Consider the following 18037-nt stretch of genomic DNA (forward strand, 5'->3'; position numbering starts at 1 on the left):
TTTCATTGCTTTGTTCTCTTTGTACTCTTAAATGTTCTTTGCCAATTGATTTGCTCTTCCTTCCTTGACTGAAGATGTTTGTACTCTTATGGGAATTACCTTATAATATACTTCCCATGTTTCAGTCATTCAAATGAGAGACCAGGCAATAGTTGCAAAATTCAGTTCCATGATCTCTGCAGTTTCAATGCTATGGATTCTATTTTGGTACCATATGGGCATCCATGTTGCAAGCACTACTTCATATATGGTTCTCACTGGACATGAGTTTTATTAAGGTATCAACTGGGCATGTACAGATGCAGACAGCAGAAATGTGTGTGACAGACATATTGTGGCATCAGTCGGTGTATAATAATTTTATCAAATGCTGCTTCAGCTAATACTCCCTTTTAAAAATGCAGAGACAAATGTACATTCAGCAATGGGAAGAGCTTCATCTGTGTTATTTGAAGGCACCTTTTAAGTCAGTTCCTGATTAATTTCTACTAGTTCTGTCTGGATCAGCACATCTGTGAGTTTTCCACAGCTATTTAAAGTAGATGAGGTCGACAGGGAGTGTGATGTTGCATGTGGTGAAGGCTTTCACTCTACTTGGTCAGATCATTTGTTCTCAGTCATGAGTGCTGTAGTTACCATCCCCTGTGGTCTGCAGAATGACAGGGAAAATAAGCAGACAAAATTCAGAAGAGAACACTCAAATAAAAGCAAGTAACTGTGGTTCTAGAAATCTGTGACACTCTTCCAACCACTCCAATACCTCCTCACTATCTCATGGCACCTACAATCATAGAAGATATAACCCTTCCCTATTCACCTCCAGCCTCCTCACTGTCCAAGGCCCCAGTCACAACTTCCAGGTGAAGCAGCATTTTACTCATACTTCTTTCAATCAAGTTTACTTTATTCATTGCTCACAATGCAGGATCCTTCACATTGGTGAGACCAAACTCATACTGGGTGATTGCTTTATGGAACACCTCTGCTCTATCTGCAGGAATGACCCAAACTTTCCAGTTGCTTGCCATTTCAATAAACCATTTTGTTCTCATGTTCACATTTTTTGCCCTCAGCCTGCTGCAGTGTTGCAACAAAGCTCAACATAAGTTGAAAACAAAACACCTCATAGTCCATGTTGGCATTCCAAAACTTCAGAGCATGACCTATGTCCACCATTTTTCTTACATTTCCTCTCCAGCTGTGTCTTTTGTATCTTGGTTGACTCATTTTCTCCTTTCTCCCCTTCATTTACAGTATATTTACAGTATTTAATGCATTTCACTGTGTCTCGGTACACATGACAATAAATTCAATTCAATTCAATATGTACTGGACATCTCTACACTTTTCCTTTACCACCATTAGCACTCTTTGTTTTCTGCACATCCTCACCATCTGTTCCACTTACTCCTCCTCCCCCTCTGTCAACACATAAAAATCATGATTTTCCAGCCTCTATTGTTTCTGAAGAGTCATTGAACTTAAAATGGTAACTCTGGTTCTCTCTCCTCGGATGTTGTTGTTCCTGCTCCAGCACTTTCTCTTTGGATTACAAAAGAGAATGCACTGCTTTCAGGAAAGAAGGATGAGGAAGACCAGGAGGACAGCTCTTAACAGCAGTCTTATCCATTCAGGATCGTCAGGGAGCTTCCATCTTCCCTGAACCTAAACTATGCATAGAGTTTGCCAAGGAGATGCATGATGCATGGGATGCAAGATATCTGTCACCTCTTGCACGTGGAGCTGTGGCTCCAGAGAGGTTCCTTTTCATAAAGGGTAAAGTTGCTGAGGTGGTAAGTTTTAAGAAGTGCATTCCAGAGATTTAGGGTTTGACAACTGAAAATATAACTACCAATAGTGGAATGATGCATCAATTCAAGGGACACCAATTAACTGTGTGACCAATAGTGAAGCAAAATTAGACATGCTAGTAGTGTGCCTATTTTAAACTGGAAAGTGAGATCCAAGATATAAATGCACAGTTCTGAAGGAGAGTGTGCAAAGCAGTTTTAGCAAAGGCATATGTGCCTAGCATACAGAGCAGCGAGATGATAACATGAATGAGATTGCAAAGGCAGACTTGAAGCCATTACCAGGTGAAGCCATTTTCTAATTCTATAGCCCAGCCAATTTAATGTCTTAACCTTGTGATTTAAGTGGATCATGAACAAATTCCAATTTCATTGTTGGATGATTCTTTCCACCTGCTAGGATAAGTGCACACATTTTTGGACTGACTGGTCTTGCAGAACATTTTTGTCATATAAAACATCATGGCAAATGAATCTGCTTGTGGATATGAATGGCCCATTCAAATTTTTTCTGAGAATTGAATGGCGCTGTGAGAATGAAGAGATACCATCCAGAGCAGAACAAGGTGCAAAGAAGCAGCGAAAGTGGAGATGAATGAATAGGAATTATAAGGGAAGCTGCAAGAAAAGAGACAACAATATAGACAACACCTTTTTTTAAAAAAAGGCTCTACATAACTGGAATTTTCATGAATATTAAAAATGATCTCAAACACATCTTATTCAACAACAGTCCAGACTCTTCCCTTTATTATTGACTTATTCTTCTGAAAAAATATAAAATCACCAGAAAACACACATGTAGCTGCAATTTTATAAATGTACTAATTATTTAATGTACACAAAACTAAGTTAATCACACATGCACATTTGCTTAGTGCCCATCTTCTGCATGACTTTTACTTTTCTCATTCTTGCACAAGGTGTTTCCTAGCAGCTGAAGCATTGTCGAACATCATTTGGAGAGAATGCATTTGGCATCAGATGACAAACCTGAGCAATTCCAGACCTGGAAGGTCCCCTTCAGATTGCAGCATTTGGGCTACAGCAGTCTATGCTTCCTGATTGACATGTAACAGCATGGGGGTTTGTGCATTCCCAGCAGTTTTCTTAGTTTGTCTTTATCTGACTCCTTTGCAGCTGAAACACATGTGCATATGATTAGATTAGATTCCCTACCGTATGGAAACAGGCTCTTTAGCCCAACAAGTCCTCCGAAGAGTAACCCACCCCTACCCATTCCCCTACCCTATGTTTCCCCTGACTAAGGCACCGAACACCTAAGGCAATTTAGCACAGCCAACCCAGCCCAGCCTGCACATCTTGGAATGTGGGAGGAAACTGGAGCACCCAGAGGAAACCCACGCAGACATGGTGAGAATGAACAAACTCCACACAAACAGTCGCCCGAGGTGGGAATCGAACCTGGGTCCCTGGCGCTGTGAGACAGCAGTGCTAACTACTGAGCATCCTTGATGCCCAATGAGATTGCAACTGCTCTTTGACCCACTGATTCAGCAAGTGCAGATTCTGCCTGTATGCCAGTTTCTCTAACACAAGCAGGGCAGGATTTTTGCACAATCAGCTGACTCTGGAAGTCTTTAGAAATGGCGGGTGGGATCCAGATGCAGAGGGAGGCATAGACTTAGAGTGGGGTATGAAGTGGCATGGGGAAATGCAGTACATGGAGATAAGGTAAAAGGGAGAGGAGTGAGGAGTGAGGGGACAGATTGAAAAACAGCTTTTTAAGTACATCAACGATCAAGATGGATTTTTTAACCCACCCACTGTGACTTTCAACTGCCTCACTGCTGCTTCCGAACTGTTCTGCAACCTGAAATAGTTAGACCCCGCCTAGTTCAACAGTGCTGTGAAAGTTATGCATGCTGGGTTATTTGAATTGGAAATGGTGCAGCTAAATCAGGGGATTTTCCGACTTGAATTTCCCACTCCATGACCAAAATCACAGGATCAGTATTGGAGCTGGCATCTGCAAATGTGAAATTGTGTGATCCTGTCTTTTCATTTTCACCGCCTTCACTGCTTCCTCTTCCCCCTCCCAAAAAAGGTTTCAGTTCTCCTGCATCCCAGATGAGAATTAAGTTCTGGTGAGGGTTGATGGATGGAGAAAGTAAGAAATGCATGCTTACTCCGTTACCATCCCTGTGCCAGAAGAGACAATGGTATGAGGGAGAATTTGACTAACAGTGTAAGAACTAGGTTTTCCGTTAACCTCAACAGTGCCAGTGGCGACTGCCTCTGTGATGTCCCCTCCTTCAATGGATAACACATCAAGTTAGTAGGATATTCCATTTGAAAGTCAAATTTACTCACCTTGTCCCTTTATAGAAATCTTCGCTGCAACCATGTTCTTGCAGCAATATTCTTGCCATTAACTTTAACTGCTACTTGCACTTTCTTTTTTCTTGAACACATGTGTAGAAGATTTCTCACCCCGTTGCACACACAGAATGTTCCTCCTTCTCTCCAAGGTCCGAAGTGTATTTTCACAAAAACCTGGTGCACGTTTTCTGAAGTTTGCAGCAAGCAGCTGCAATGCATCTCCCATTGAAGTGGTGCTCGCCGCTCATGATGTTGCCAATGAGCAGAGCAGGTCGTGCCGGCTTTCTACAGCAATTATGGAAAACAACAAGCAAAACATTGCAATATAAGTGTGTATGATAAGCACACTCTGTGATGATCATGCCTGTTTTTGGAACATGTACAATTTAAGTCTCATTTGGCCTTTAGGCTTACTACTCAACTCAAATGCTTGTATTTCTAAAACAAAATCTGAAAATGCCACATAAAGAAACAATATAGGAGCTAACCAGGACCAGTGTTTTCTTTCATGAGCAAGTATGTCAAAGTTCATTACTAATAGATTGGCTCCTAAGGTCTTTATTAATGTTTTTGGATCACGTTTTACATTTCTGTCTAATTTTCCATGACAACTGCAAGTTGACATCCCTTTGATATAGAGACAAATATTCAAATCCCCCAAGCTAATTAGTTTGTGTAGTAATTAGTTTTACCTTATGTTAGAACTGTTATTTTCTTATTGAATACATGGGAAAAAGAGAATGCAACTCAATCTGGTGATTCAGAAAAGATAGTTTCTTTTTTAGTCCGAAATAAGCAATTCTGATTGGAATCTGACTGAATATAAATCCGTTTTCTTTTCTCCGTTATAAGAAATGCTGGAACGACAAAACTGGAATCTGGAACCTATTTGCTGCTATTAAAGACTCACAGACCAAGAACACTCACACTTGTTTGGCACATATTTTATCTGGTGAGAAACAAAAATCTCTTTTATTACGTTGGCAGCCAGTGGCTCCATTAGAGGCAATTGCTTACTTTACAAAGACACATGGTGCATGGTGCAATTCTATTTTCTGACCACAGGAAAGGGAAATTAAATGATGAAATGTAAGAAATAACAAAAAAAAAGGAGGACTTTCTGCTCTGCTACATTTCTGAGCATACTTGCTCATCCATGGAGACAAGAGGCTGGCCTCAGAAAAAAGGAGCACAATCAGAAACAAAAGACTGGTACTGCCCCTGAATGCACCGAGTAGCAAATATAGTCAGTTGTCAGGATCCAACAAGCAAGTCATTTCCTTTTCAAGTGGAGCCACTTCCCTCACCTTGAAAGCCCTGACTGTGACCATTTTTACAGTTGGAAAGCTATGCTCTATGCTGTGAGAACCCATTGACTTTGGGCAGAATTGACGTCTGTCATGTGGGTGGTGGGAGTTCTGCAAAGACCAGCCTTATCATTAAAAAGAGCACTTTTAAAGCAAGTCAAGGATATTATTGTTTCTTGTTCAATAACACTGTCATGGATATAAAAACAGAAAGTGGAAAATCGACTTGAATGCTCTCCAGCTTCTAACCACTGAATAAAGCAGTCACCTACTTCTTACAGTCTCAGTTCAGAGACTTTTCCCACTGCAGCGTACAGATTAACGTAGAACAAAACATTTATCCTCACTTCAAATACATTTCCCAAATGGTTACTTTTATTTAAGGCTAGCAACAGCCCTCCAAATGCAAAATTAATCCATCAGTTTGTTTTGTCTCAATACATTTTACAAACCTCTGCATATTAAACAACGTGGATTAGAATTCAGAAAATGTCCAGGAGTTCACAAAAGGCTCCCTCCTGCAGCACTCTCTGTTGGGAGACTATTGGAAATGGTTATTGAGGTTGTCATGTTAGTTTTCATGTGAGAGAACAATTGGAATTCACACTACATTAAAACTGGCAAAAGACTCAGCTCCAAAGCAAATGTTTTTTATCAACTAAAATAAGAAGGAAAGCAGTCAGTATTGCATATATTTTGATACACGCCAACTCAAAGTCTTATGTAAACTTCCCAACAGAAGAAAACAATAACTAAAATGGAGGACAGAATATTTCCATTTGTGGAACATGGTGGAAAGTGCACACACAAGGATTGGATGGCATCAGAGAGGAATCAGTTCCCGTCCCTGATACTTCAGAAATTAAATACTGGGCAGGAGGTTCATGGCTGCTCTTGCCCCCCACTCCCATATTATACACACTGCTCAGTTTTCTTTTCCATTTTGGAAAAGCTGGCAGTGTATGTAATGGGCAAATAACCAAACTGAAAAAAAGATACCACAACCAAAGTTCAAAACTTTGCCCAATGTGTCAGCAGACTTTAATCAATGAAACAAGTAAACACAGAACAAGTGAAGTCTTCATCATTACTCAAGTAGCTCTCAAGATTTCTTGTGACTTTATCATGGGAAGAAAAATAAAACTCTTTCTCAACATTTTTCTCAGGAGTATTAGATTTTAACTTTGGCAAAAACCAGGGCAATTATTGCGTCCTGACCTACTTTCAGGAAAGCAAAAAAGGCTTCAGCTGTGCAGATTCCCCCAAACTCACACTGACAGGTTACTCGCAGGCAGCTAGCCCATTTCCTGATATCTCTGGGGCCTGGGAAGTCAAACCTAAAATTTCATTTAGCCTCTTCTGATAGATGTTAATGGACACTCAAATAGGACTAACTAGCTTTGTTTCATTTGTGAGCAGGTAGCCTTACAATCCCCCGATCCCCCACGACCTGTCTCTGGTGTTTGCGAAGTATGGGTCTGGCCTCATTGTTGCGGAAGACTCCAAATAGTTGGACCATTCCATATCACTTGTCTTCCGTAGAGAAATTTGCAAAGAGAAATCTCTTTGAACACAAGTTCATCAGGAAGTGGTCTGCAAATAACATCCTCGAGATCCCGCAAGGGAAGGAGAAGGTGGATCCTGTCAGGTAGTTCTCTGGGAACCTATCTATGAAACCCTTCATGTACACTCGGACTCTGCGCCACCGCACACTGACCTCGAAGTGGCTGCAGGGGCGTAGAGACTGTCACACATCTCCTGCTGGAACGTGCCTTTGCAAAGGAAGCCTGGAGAGAGATGCAATGGGTTTGTTGAGGTTTATGCCGAGCAGCTCTGTGCTGTAGGACTCAGTGCTCTACTATCTGTTCCCTGGGACACACACAGAAACAAACATCCATTTCGCCTGGAGGACCATTGAACGGTAAAAGGCGCACTTTGGTCTGCCCAAAATTTGTTGGTCATCCAGAACAAGGAGTTGACCTTGACCAACTGTTGCAGACTGGCACATTCAAAGGTCCAGGACTATGTGCTGAGGGATGTACTAATACCTGGGGCAGCTGCCACCAGGGTGCGGTGCGGAAAGACCACCATCTAAGGTTTTTCAGGTAAAGTACATTGGGGGTCCATTCAGTTATCAGACCCTCTCAGATATATGCCTCAAATATGTATAAACAGTATCTTGCATTAGTAAGAAATGCCTTTGGGTTAATTGGAATTGTTGGGAGATTCACACGGATGATCCCTGGAATGACAGGTCTAACATATGAGGAACGGCTGAGGATACTGGGATTGTATTCGTTGGAGTTTAGAAGATTAAGGGGAGACTTAATAGAGACGTACAAAATAATACATGGCTTGGAAAAGGTGGATGCTAGGAAATTGTTTCCGTTAGAGGAGGAGACTAGGACCCGTGGACACAGCCTTAGAATTAGAGGGGGTCATTTCAGAACAGAAATGCGGAGACATTTCTTCAGCCAGAGAGTGGTGGGCCTGTGGAATTCATTGCCACGGAGTGCAGTGGAAGCCGGGACGCTAAATGTCTTCAAGGCCGAGATTGATAGATTCTTGTTGTCTAGAGGAATTAAGGGCTACGGGGAGAACGCTGGTAACTGGAGATGGCTGGAGGTGAGGAGGGTGGTGGGCCGGCAGGTTTGCATCTTTTATGGTTGCAGGGGAAGCTAACTGGAGGATTCTGGGAGGTTGGTGGTGAGAGTGGTGCGATCCAAGAAGTGAGGAAGGGAGTGGTCCTTGTGGAAGGCAGAGAGGGGTGGGGAGGGGAAGATGTTCTTGGTGGTGGCATCTAGTTGGAGTTGTCAGAAGTGTTTAAGGATGACACTTTGGATGCGGAGACTGGTAGGGTGGTGGGTGAGGACAAGGGGAACCCTGTCTCTGTCGTGTTTGGAGGAAGGGGTATTTAGAGCAGTGGAAGGGGAATGAAGGAGCTGCGGTGGAGGGCATTCTGGAGTGGGGACAAGCACGTTATTCAAACTAGGTGGACATCTGGGATGCTTGGGAGTGGAATGTCTCCTCGTCCAAGCAGATGCAATAGAGGCGAAGGAATGGAGAAAACAGAGAGAGTTTTTGTAGGATACTCGATGGGGAGACGCATTGTCCAGGTAGTTATGGGAGTCTGTAGGTTTATAGTAAATGTCAGTCCATAGACTGTCGCCATCGATAGAAACAGAGAGGAACCTTCCTGTTTCTATCTCTGGTGACAGTCTACGGATTAAGATTTACTATGACCCACGGACTTCCATAACATTTCCTCTATAGGAGAGCTTATTACACAGTTTTCAGATACATGATCAAAAATTAAGTCTCAGCATTTTTCAGAGTGGCATTTAATGTCAAAACTCAAAGTGAACTACTGCTATTCTTCCCCTAACACTCATCACAAAGTATAACGTGTTCTTTCTTGGATGTAGGAACAACAGGTAATATAAAGTATTCAAGCAGTTGGCCATGGAGACTTTTGTTGCACAACAGGAAAGGCAAAGAAACCCCACCATGTTAAAAACTCCACAGGTCATTCTGCTGTAACGCACACTTGGCTCGCGCGGATTCGCTGTAACGCGATTGATGAATTGGGGACACTGTTTCTAAAGCACAAACTTTTAAAACATGTGTTGGCTCTAACACAATTACATCACCAACACTTTAAGCACTGTAGCTAAAGTGCAATTTTTTCTATAATGCAGAAGAACACAACCATTGTGTTATAGAAGAACTACCTGTATGTGTTTCTTTGCCAGTAAATAGGGGTTGCTTGTCTTTGCAGCAACAACATGTACAATTAAGTGGATTATGTCTTCACTCAACGCAGACATCTTAGAAAGGGGTGTCAATTAAGTTCTGCCTAGCTTCTTGCACCCAATGATACATGCATTGGCATTGTCAATATGACGTTTTCCCCTTTCAATATCTTCATCTCAATCCTTGGAAGACATTGCCTCCTTCATGTCTCGTCAGCATCCAGGGCATCCCCTCTTTCTATGGTGCAGTTGTGCAGGGCACAGCCCAACCAGGAATATATGACACACTGTATCTAGACGGTACTGCAAGGCCCTGCCAAAGCAATCCAGGCATCTTCAGAGACTCTGTGCTCTATTCCACAATCACCCTGGTGGAAGAGTGGGCTGCATTGTATCCACATTCTACATCAGTCATCACATTGCATAAAGGAATCATCAACCATGTTGTCCTTGTCTCGCAGCAGCCAATAAGACCAGAAGAAATAGGAACATGACTAGATCATTAAGTCCTTCAAGCCTGCCCTGCTATAATGTTGTTCAATCAGCCATAGCTAATCCGATATTCCTCATATCTGCTTTCTGTGTTTTCCCCATAACCCTGTAATTCCCCTACTGATCAAGAATCCATCAATCTCCACCTTAAGTATACAAAGGAACTCTACCCCCTCAGCTCTCTTTTTGGCAAGGAGTTTCAAGGACTCATAACCCTCTCAATTTTAAATTGGTGCCCCTTTTTTTTCTGAGACTATACTCTGATTCTAAACTGCCCCATGAGGGGAAACATTTTCTCAACATTTACCCAGTCAAGCCCCTTAAGAATCTGATATGTTTCAACAAGATCATCTCTCATTCTTCTAAACTCCAGCGAGCAGACTTCTAACCTGCTTAGGCATTGCTAATAAGGCAATCCCTTCATACCAGAGATCATTTTAGTAAACCTTCTCTGAAACGCCTCCAATGAAATGATAGCTTTCCTTCAATAAGGGAACCTTAACTGCTCATGGTACTCTAGATGGGGTGTCCCCAGCACCTTGTGCAGTTGTAGTAAGACTTCCCTACTCTTATACTCCAACCACCTTGAAGTAAGGACCAATATTCCATTAGTTTCCTGATTACCTGCTGCATCTGTGTGCTAGTTTTTTGTGTTTTGTGCACAAGTACCCCCAAGTCCCTTTGTGTTGCAGCTTTCTGCAGCTTTTCTCCATTTAAATATTATTCTGTTCTTTTGTTCTCCTTAACTGTGAATTATAAAAAAACTCTCCTCCCTTGTGCCCCACCATGCCTGATCATATCCTGCCTGTATATTTGGAATTGTCCCTTCACTGTTCTAATCCATCATTGTCACAGCAGAGTGCAGCTCATGCACACATTTGAGTTTCTCATTTTCCACTGCACAGCATAGAGTCCCCTGATGACTCTCCTTGACATTTACTGCTCCAACCCCCAGGATCAATGGGCACCCCTTAGATGGACTTGTGCAGATAGTGCCACCTCGTCATGATTCAGTCCACTGAGTTTTGAGGAATCACACACTGACTATAGTTCCCCCCCACCTTTTCAGTCAACTGAGGACTGTTCTTCTTTGACTATCAGACATGGACATTTGGTTGAATTGTATGCAGTGTGCTTGCTGCATAAGCTGCTGACACTTATGTAGGTCTAATATTGAATAGTATGATACCATAATCTATAGAGTACTGTCTGTCCCCTTGACAGAAGGTTTGGTGCTGCCAACCAGGCAAGCCGCCTACCTCTCTGTTTGTGCTGAAAAGCAAGTCAGGTCAGACCTCCTCCACCGCCGCTCCCTCACCACCCGATGCCTGGAGGAAGAACGCCTCATCTCCGCCTCGGAACACTTCAACCCCAGGGCATCAATGTAGACTTCCCCAGTTTCCTCATTTCCCTTCCCCCACCTCACCTTGTCTCCCTGCCTTCAGTCCTGATGAAGGGCTTTTGCCCGATACGTCGAATTTCCTGCTCCTCGGAGGCTGCCTGACCTGCTGTGCTTTTCTACTCTGATCTAGTCTCTGATTTCCATCATCTGCAGTCCTCACTTTTGCCTCAGAGATACTGTGGCCATGTAAGTTCTCATTGAAGCAGCAATGAGCTAAACAAAAAACAAGTAATGGCAGGAACATTGTGTGAGTGTCCGAGAAAGACTAAAGTGAGTGAATGCAAAGAAAGCAAATTCAGATGCATGAGATAGCTGTTGTATTACAATAGAGACAAAGTAGACAAACAGGAGGCTGGAAGAACACAGCAAGCCAGGCAGCATCACAAGGTGGAGAAGTCAACTTTTTGGGTATAACCCTTCCTCAGGACTAGATGTGAGGGTATGGGGAGCTACAGATAAAGAGGGGGGGGGTGAGATGGGACTAGTAGTGGATTGGTGAGGTAGTGATGGTTGGACGCAGGTAGTGGGTACGACCTGTTTGATCGATGAGAGGGATGAATCCGGTTGGTAACTGGAAGGAAGGGTCAGTGGGGAGAAAGGAAGGGAGGAGGCAGGGCTGGAAAGGGAGCCAGGGGTTGGGAGGGGAGGATGTTGGGGGGTTGGGGGGGAATTGGGGGGCAGGGGGAAGGTGAGTAGGGAGGTTTTCTGAAATTACAGAACTCAATGTTAACTCCTCCAAGCTGTAGGCTGCCGAGGTGGAAGATAAGAGGTTGTTCCTCCAATCTGAAGTCTGGTTCACTACGGTAATGGAGGAGGCCAAGGATGGACATGTTGGAGGTGGATTGGGTGTGGGAATTGAAATGGGTAATGACCGGGAGGTCAAGATGGCCATTTTGGACCTGTCGACGATGCTGGGCGAAATGGTCACCTAGTCTACATTACCAATGTAGAGATGACCACATTGGGAGCACTGGATACAGTGGAGTAGATTGGAGGAGATGCAGATGAACCTCTGTCTCACCTGGAAAGATTATTTGGGGTCCTAGATGGAGGTGCGGGCTGTGGTATACAATAGAAGGTACCGGGATTGGAAGGTGGAGGATGGATGGTGGGATTGCAGGGGTTGGTGGGGAGCATGTTGTGAACCAAGGAGTGGTGACGGGAACAGTCTTTGCAGAAAGTAGAGAGAGATGGGAAGATGCTCTGTGTGTCGGGTCTAATTGGAGTTGGCAGATGTGTTTGAGGATGATACGTTGGATGCAGATGCTGGTTGGGTGGAAAGTGAGGACAAGGATGACCCTATCTTTATTAGGTTCAGAGAGGGGGCAGGATTAGAGCAGTGGAGCAGGGTGTGGTGGAGGGTTGTCTAGATGAAAGAGGCAGGGAAAGAAAACGTTTTTTGAGATAGGAAGACATCTGGGATGTTTGGGAGTGGAACATCTCCTCATCAGAACAGATGTGACGGAGAATGAGGAATTGGGAAAATGGAATGGAGTTTTTGAGGGTTGGTATTACAATGTAAGGTGAGATCAAAATGCAATGGTGAAATGCTGAAGTATATTGTGTGTTCATCCAGTATGAATCATGATGATTTGATAAGACTGGTGTTTTGCTAATGCCATTTTCCATGGATGAGGCAGTCACTGCTCTTGAACCACATAATGTGATGTTGGTGAATAGACCTTAAGACAGAATAAGTAACTAGAGAGTTGTATCCCGCAGGTAACCACCCTGACTTTCCTGTCAGAGATTAGCCACTATCTAAGTTTCTTGGCGGTGCATGGGTTAACACAAACTGCATAAAAATGAGCTGAAAATGTGTTGCTGGAAAAGCGCAGCACGTCAGGCAGCATCCAAGGAGCAGGAGAATCGACGTTTCGGGCATGAGCCCTTCTTCAGGAATGAGGAGAGATCTATTCACAACATCACATTATGTGGTTCAAGAGCGGTGACTGCCTCTCCTCATTCCTGAAGAAGGGCTCATGCCCGAAACATCGATTCTCCTGCTCCTTGGATGCTGCCTGACCTGCTGCGCTTTTCCAGCAACGCATTTTCAGCGTTGATCTCCAGCATCTGCAGTCCTCACTTTCTCCTGCATAAAAATGAGGCAACATTAGCTAACAATGAAATACAAACACATGCAAATAAGGTAATTGCTATTTATTCGTGAGATTTGGAACTCGCCATTGAAACCTTAAAGGAAGAATTAATATTGCCCACGATACTCAGGGGCTGGGAGCACTCCACCCTGAATGTCGCTGATGATGTCATTAATGTGTGCAATTGCTCATGTCCATTGTCAGAAAATCCTTCCAGAGTCCAAAGCGCAGCAAGTCAGGCAGCATCCAAGGAGCAGGAGAATCGACGTTTCGGGCTTCTTCAGGAAGAAGGGCTTATGCCCGAAACGTCAATTCTCCTGCTCCTTGGATGCTGCCTGACCTGCTGCGCTTTTCCAACAACACATTTTTCAGCTCTGATCTCCAGCATCTGCAGTCCTCACTTTCCCCTACCTTCCAGAGTCCGTCAGTACTGCATGCAATCGCAATTTGTGATTTGCTCAAAGAATAGAAATAATCATGAGCACATTTACAAGTTAATCAGATTTGTCAATAATGTTCAAACCAATGTTTAAAATGCAAGTACCTTCTTCATATCATTTCTCAATAAATACAACTTTCAAAAGGGTCTTGTTAATTAGTAGATGGCTGTGCTATATTAATCACAATTGCCATCACATCTTATTTCTTAATTTCAATCAGAGAAAATGTCCTCATAATTTTTTGAAGAAATTTCCATTATTTTCGAAGAGAATTCATAGCTGCTTTTGGCACCACGAATTAACATTACACCAGTGTTATAAAAACTATCTGGTGGAATAACTTACAAATTTATTGAGTTAAATAGTGTTTAGTTGACTTGCTAATAGGCTGAATACTTTCTATCAGTTGGTTGATAGCCTTATTAATTTAAGTCAATAGGAAGTAGAATTGAGCTGAATTCAAACAGACATCAGATCCAATTCTGTCAGTTGTCAGGTGGGTTACAGGTAAGTCAACCCCAACCAGCACAACATCTATTGTAAAACACAAAGAGCATCCCCTCCGTTTTCCTTTTTTTGATTGCTTTTTCCACCTTTTTCTGATATGTGATTGCCCATTTACAGCATCATAAAGTATAACCAGTCATGATGACAGAAAATAAAACGCATGTTTCACTATTCAGGGATAAGTAAGGGTCATGCTACAATATAAGTCTAAGTCACCTAAATCTCCCAAAAGCAGTTCATTATTATCTTCTCTCTCCAGATAATCAATTTAAAATACATACTGAAAGGTGAATGACTTTATATATTGTAAGAGCATTTTTATTCCAAAACAATCTGTATGTCACTATAAACTCAGTTCATTTCTTTGTTTCATTTTGGGCTCTCTATTTATTACTAAACACGTGGCTGCACGAAGCATTTGTTTACATTAGTGCTATAATTGTAGTGATAATAATGTCATTGATTTAGTATCTGAGGAAATAATCAGTCACATCATTTGTCTTACTTTATTTGTCAGTTGGCCTTCTTCTCTGAATGGGAATGTCAGCTCCTTCCCATTGTCCCTTTTGGAGTGGGCAACTCAGCCTTAGGTATCGAATGTTTGTCCTGCCACAAAAAGTATGATAGATAGTACAGGGACAAACACGTTATGCAGTGGACCATGGCTGACACATTTAAAATAAACAAACCAAAGCATTGATTTGTTTACCTGACTAGGATAGAATTTGTTCTGTTTAACAACGTTAAACACTAGGCATTTCTTGACAGCCTATGATCATTTACCTCTTTGTTTATTTCACAATCAGAAGTGAAAAGTGAAGGGCATCTTTACAATGAGGGCAAGTGGAAGATTTAATTGACACTTAAATGGAGATGTAAAGCCTGTCTTTCCCTTCACCTCACACTTTTTTTGTCTCATACCAGAATGGGGGATTTTAATTTTTATTTAATGGTACAAAGGTTGGTTGGGGTGGCTGTTAATCACACACAATTACAAAATTCATCATATTGTACTTGGCTGCTCGTAGCATCTCTCATGAATTGAGTGAGCCTTAGCTTTGAATCTGAGCCTCTGTCCTCGAGAATGTGACACCTATTGAATTTCTTCCAGAATTGAGGTTTGTTATAATTCTCTTATATGGTGAAAGTAATATTGTCATATTATTCTGTAATTATACATATATGTAACTGTATGTTCATGTGTATACGTTGTTATCCAGATCGCCCACCACTGCACTACAGTCACAATGTCAGGAAACCCACACAGTGTGATCTGAGAAATACAGTCACAGTAGTTCCAGAAAGTTTGATTATTTTGAATGTGTGAGAACCACAGAACAAGTTTATGGGGGCCACAGGTGTCATCATAGTCAGGATATTTTTCATCTACACCAGAATATTAAACAATATAACAACAGTGACAATTTCTTCAGCAATCATAAACCCATTTTCTAAAAACAGAATTTATTCAGTAATTGGACCTGGTGCAAGGAGGGAATTTTCCAACTTATTTTTGGAAATGCTAAAATCTTTTGTTGTTTGTAACTGCTGTGATATGTTTGCAATATTTGGCCAGGTCTGAAAAAGCAAGCGATTATAACATTTTTAGGAATTGCAATACAATGAAAGTTGATATTTTCATACTTTCGGGTCTACCAATCCATTGTTTCTGTTACTACAATTTCCATGAATTTTCTAGAAATGTAAATTTTCATGACAGTTATCCAACTGGCCAGCTCCCTGTTTTTCAAAAAGATAAACACAAACCAGCTAATTGTTTTTTTTTTCACAATTACCACCAACCCCTGTTGATAGCAGATATCATGAAATGCTAATTCATAAGCCATATGCATCATGATACCCTTGTTTGCATATTAATAAGGCACTTGGCTATGCACCTTCATGAATCAGTGTAAAGACAAAAAATGCAGATCAGAAAATCTGCAGAAAAGGTATAGCTTTAGCATTACTGCACCTGTGTGTTGCTGTCTATTGCAAATTTTTCATATAGCCAATAAAGAAAGAACATTTGTGAGATGGATGCTCATCTGTTACCAAAAGTCTGAAGTGTATATTAGTTTTACAGATTTTAATTTGAAGTGATGTCAGTCTTTTCTTCTCTGTATTGTGGTGCAAGAGCCTGCCATCTGCTTATAGTAATGAGTCTGACAATCCAAGTAAATGTGATTTGCTGCTTCTTTTGCTAACATAATGACCAGGGTATTGATCGTAATAGTGGAACATTTGCTGTCATTATATCTTGAAAGAATGTTAGGACATGGTGGAAAAGATTTGGTCACTGAACAGGAGCTCACAGATGGAACTCTGACAGCTTGTCTTCAAGATCTGCTTCCGGACTTTGAAGAGATTTTCCTGGATTTTAGTTACCTGAAATCCAACAGTCCTTTCCAAGTTAAATTATTTTGGATCTGTTTTCCATTGTAGAACTTGTGTTGGCAACAATTTTTCTGGTAATCGTGCAAAATAGTGATAAATGTTTTTTGAAACTTTCTGCTCTCCTACAATTGAGAAACAGAATATAACAGGGCAGTGCAGTGGTTCAGTGGTGAGCACTGCTGACTCATAGCACCAGGGTCCCAAGTTTGATTCCAGTCTTGGGCAACTGTCTGTGTGGAGTTTATACATTCTCCCCATGTCCTCCCACAATCCAAAGATGTGCAGGTCAGGTGAATTGGGTATGCTAAATTGCCCAAAGTGTTAGGTGCACTAATCAGAGGGAAGTAGGTCTGGGTGGGTTACTCTTCAGAGGATTGGTGTGGACTGGTTGGGCCAAAGGGCCTGTTTCCACACTGTAGAGAATCTAATCACAAATAATAATGATTGGTATAAAATAGAAAATTAAACTAGCATGCACATCTTTGGCATTTTAAAAATAAGCTTTTAGTCAAATGTTAATCATAACATATATAAATTTTACACAACTGGATGAAAGCTCAAGCAAGTTTTTTTTAATCTTAGCTGTTTAAGCCACTCAAATGTGCAATGTTATAAGTGAAGCAAACATTTTTATGAAGAGGACCTTTTCTGTTGCAGTATGTTGTCTTTTGCTCATCGGGAGAGTTCACAAGGATACTGATAAAAATGAAAACCAACATTTATACTATTTGCTGATTGGTAGAGACATTGCCACAGAGCATGGACCAAGTATGGTTGATTGACAGTTCACTGCCAGACTTTGTCTAGATTTTGAACTCTGATTGGTGTGTACCCTGAGAAATGACCCAGAAAGTGAGTAACATCTATTTTGTTGCGTTGAGACAAGCACAGTCCATTATGTGATTTTTGGTCTGCAAACAGCAAGGCTCTGTGTAATAATATATGTGGCTTCCAGTAAACTGCTGGCATTATGCTAACAACCAATTTCGAATTGTCAGGCCAATAGTTTGCTATCAATTATCATTAACCACTGTGTTCTCCTGGAAACACCTCTACCAATCACAGTCCACTTGTCCACAATTAGTACACTCCTCTCATACAGTATAAAATTATGTTTCACTTTTAAGAGTATTCTTGAAAATTGCCCTGATGAGTGCAAATTGAAAAGCTTCAACATAATGTGTGTAGTTTTCTTAGTAAAACTCAAGCTCTGTAGTACTAAATTACTACATATCTGAAAATACTAGATTATAGAGGAGCTTTTCAATAAGGAATTATAAAATGTGTGTTATCTACAGCACTTGTCCAATATCAGCAATTGAGAAAGTTGCAATGTTTTGAATGTGGGAATACATAAAGATCTTTCAGTGAATGACAAGTACTTGTTCCAGTAGTCCTGTGTGGAAGATTCAGCTGGATGGCAGGTGAGGTGGGTTATGAGAAAGGGAGAAGATTCTGCTGCCTTGTATTCTTGCTTCTCAGCTTCT

General features: G+C 41.6%; 1 long non-coding RNA gene across 1 annotated transcript; it reads right to left on the minus strand.

Annotated features, from left to right (window-relative positions):
- Positions 1–291: 291 nt before the first annotated feature.
- On the minus strand, positions 292–4426 carry LOC122550266. The gene is made up of 3 exons (XR_006311777.1): positions 4146–4426; positions 2805–2951; positions 292–649 (listed from the first exon to the last, which is right to left on the minus strand). It is a non-coding gene; the product is annotated as an uncharacterized LOC122550266 (long non-coding RNA).
- Between the last annotated feature and the right edge of the window lie 13611 nt (positions 4427–18037).

The sequence above is a fragment of the Chiloscyllium plagiosum genome, chromosome 5 (genome assembly GCF_004010195.1).
Source record: "Chiloscyllium plagiosum isolate BGI_BamShark_2017 chromosome 5, ASM401019v2, whole genome shotgun sequence".
NCBI classification, from domain to species: Eukaryota; Metazoa; Chordata; class Chondrichthyes; order Orectolobiformes; family Hemiscylliidae; genus Chiloscyllium; species Chiloscyllium plagiosum.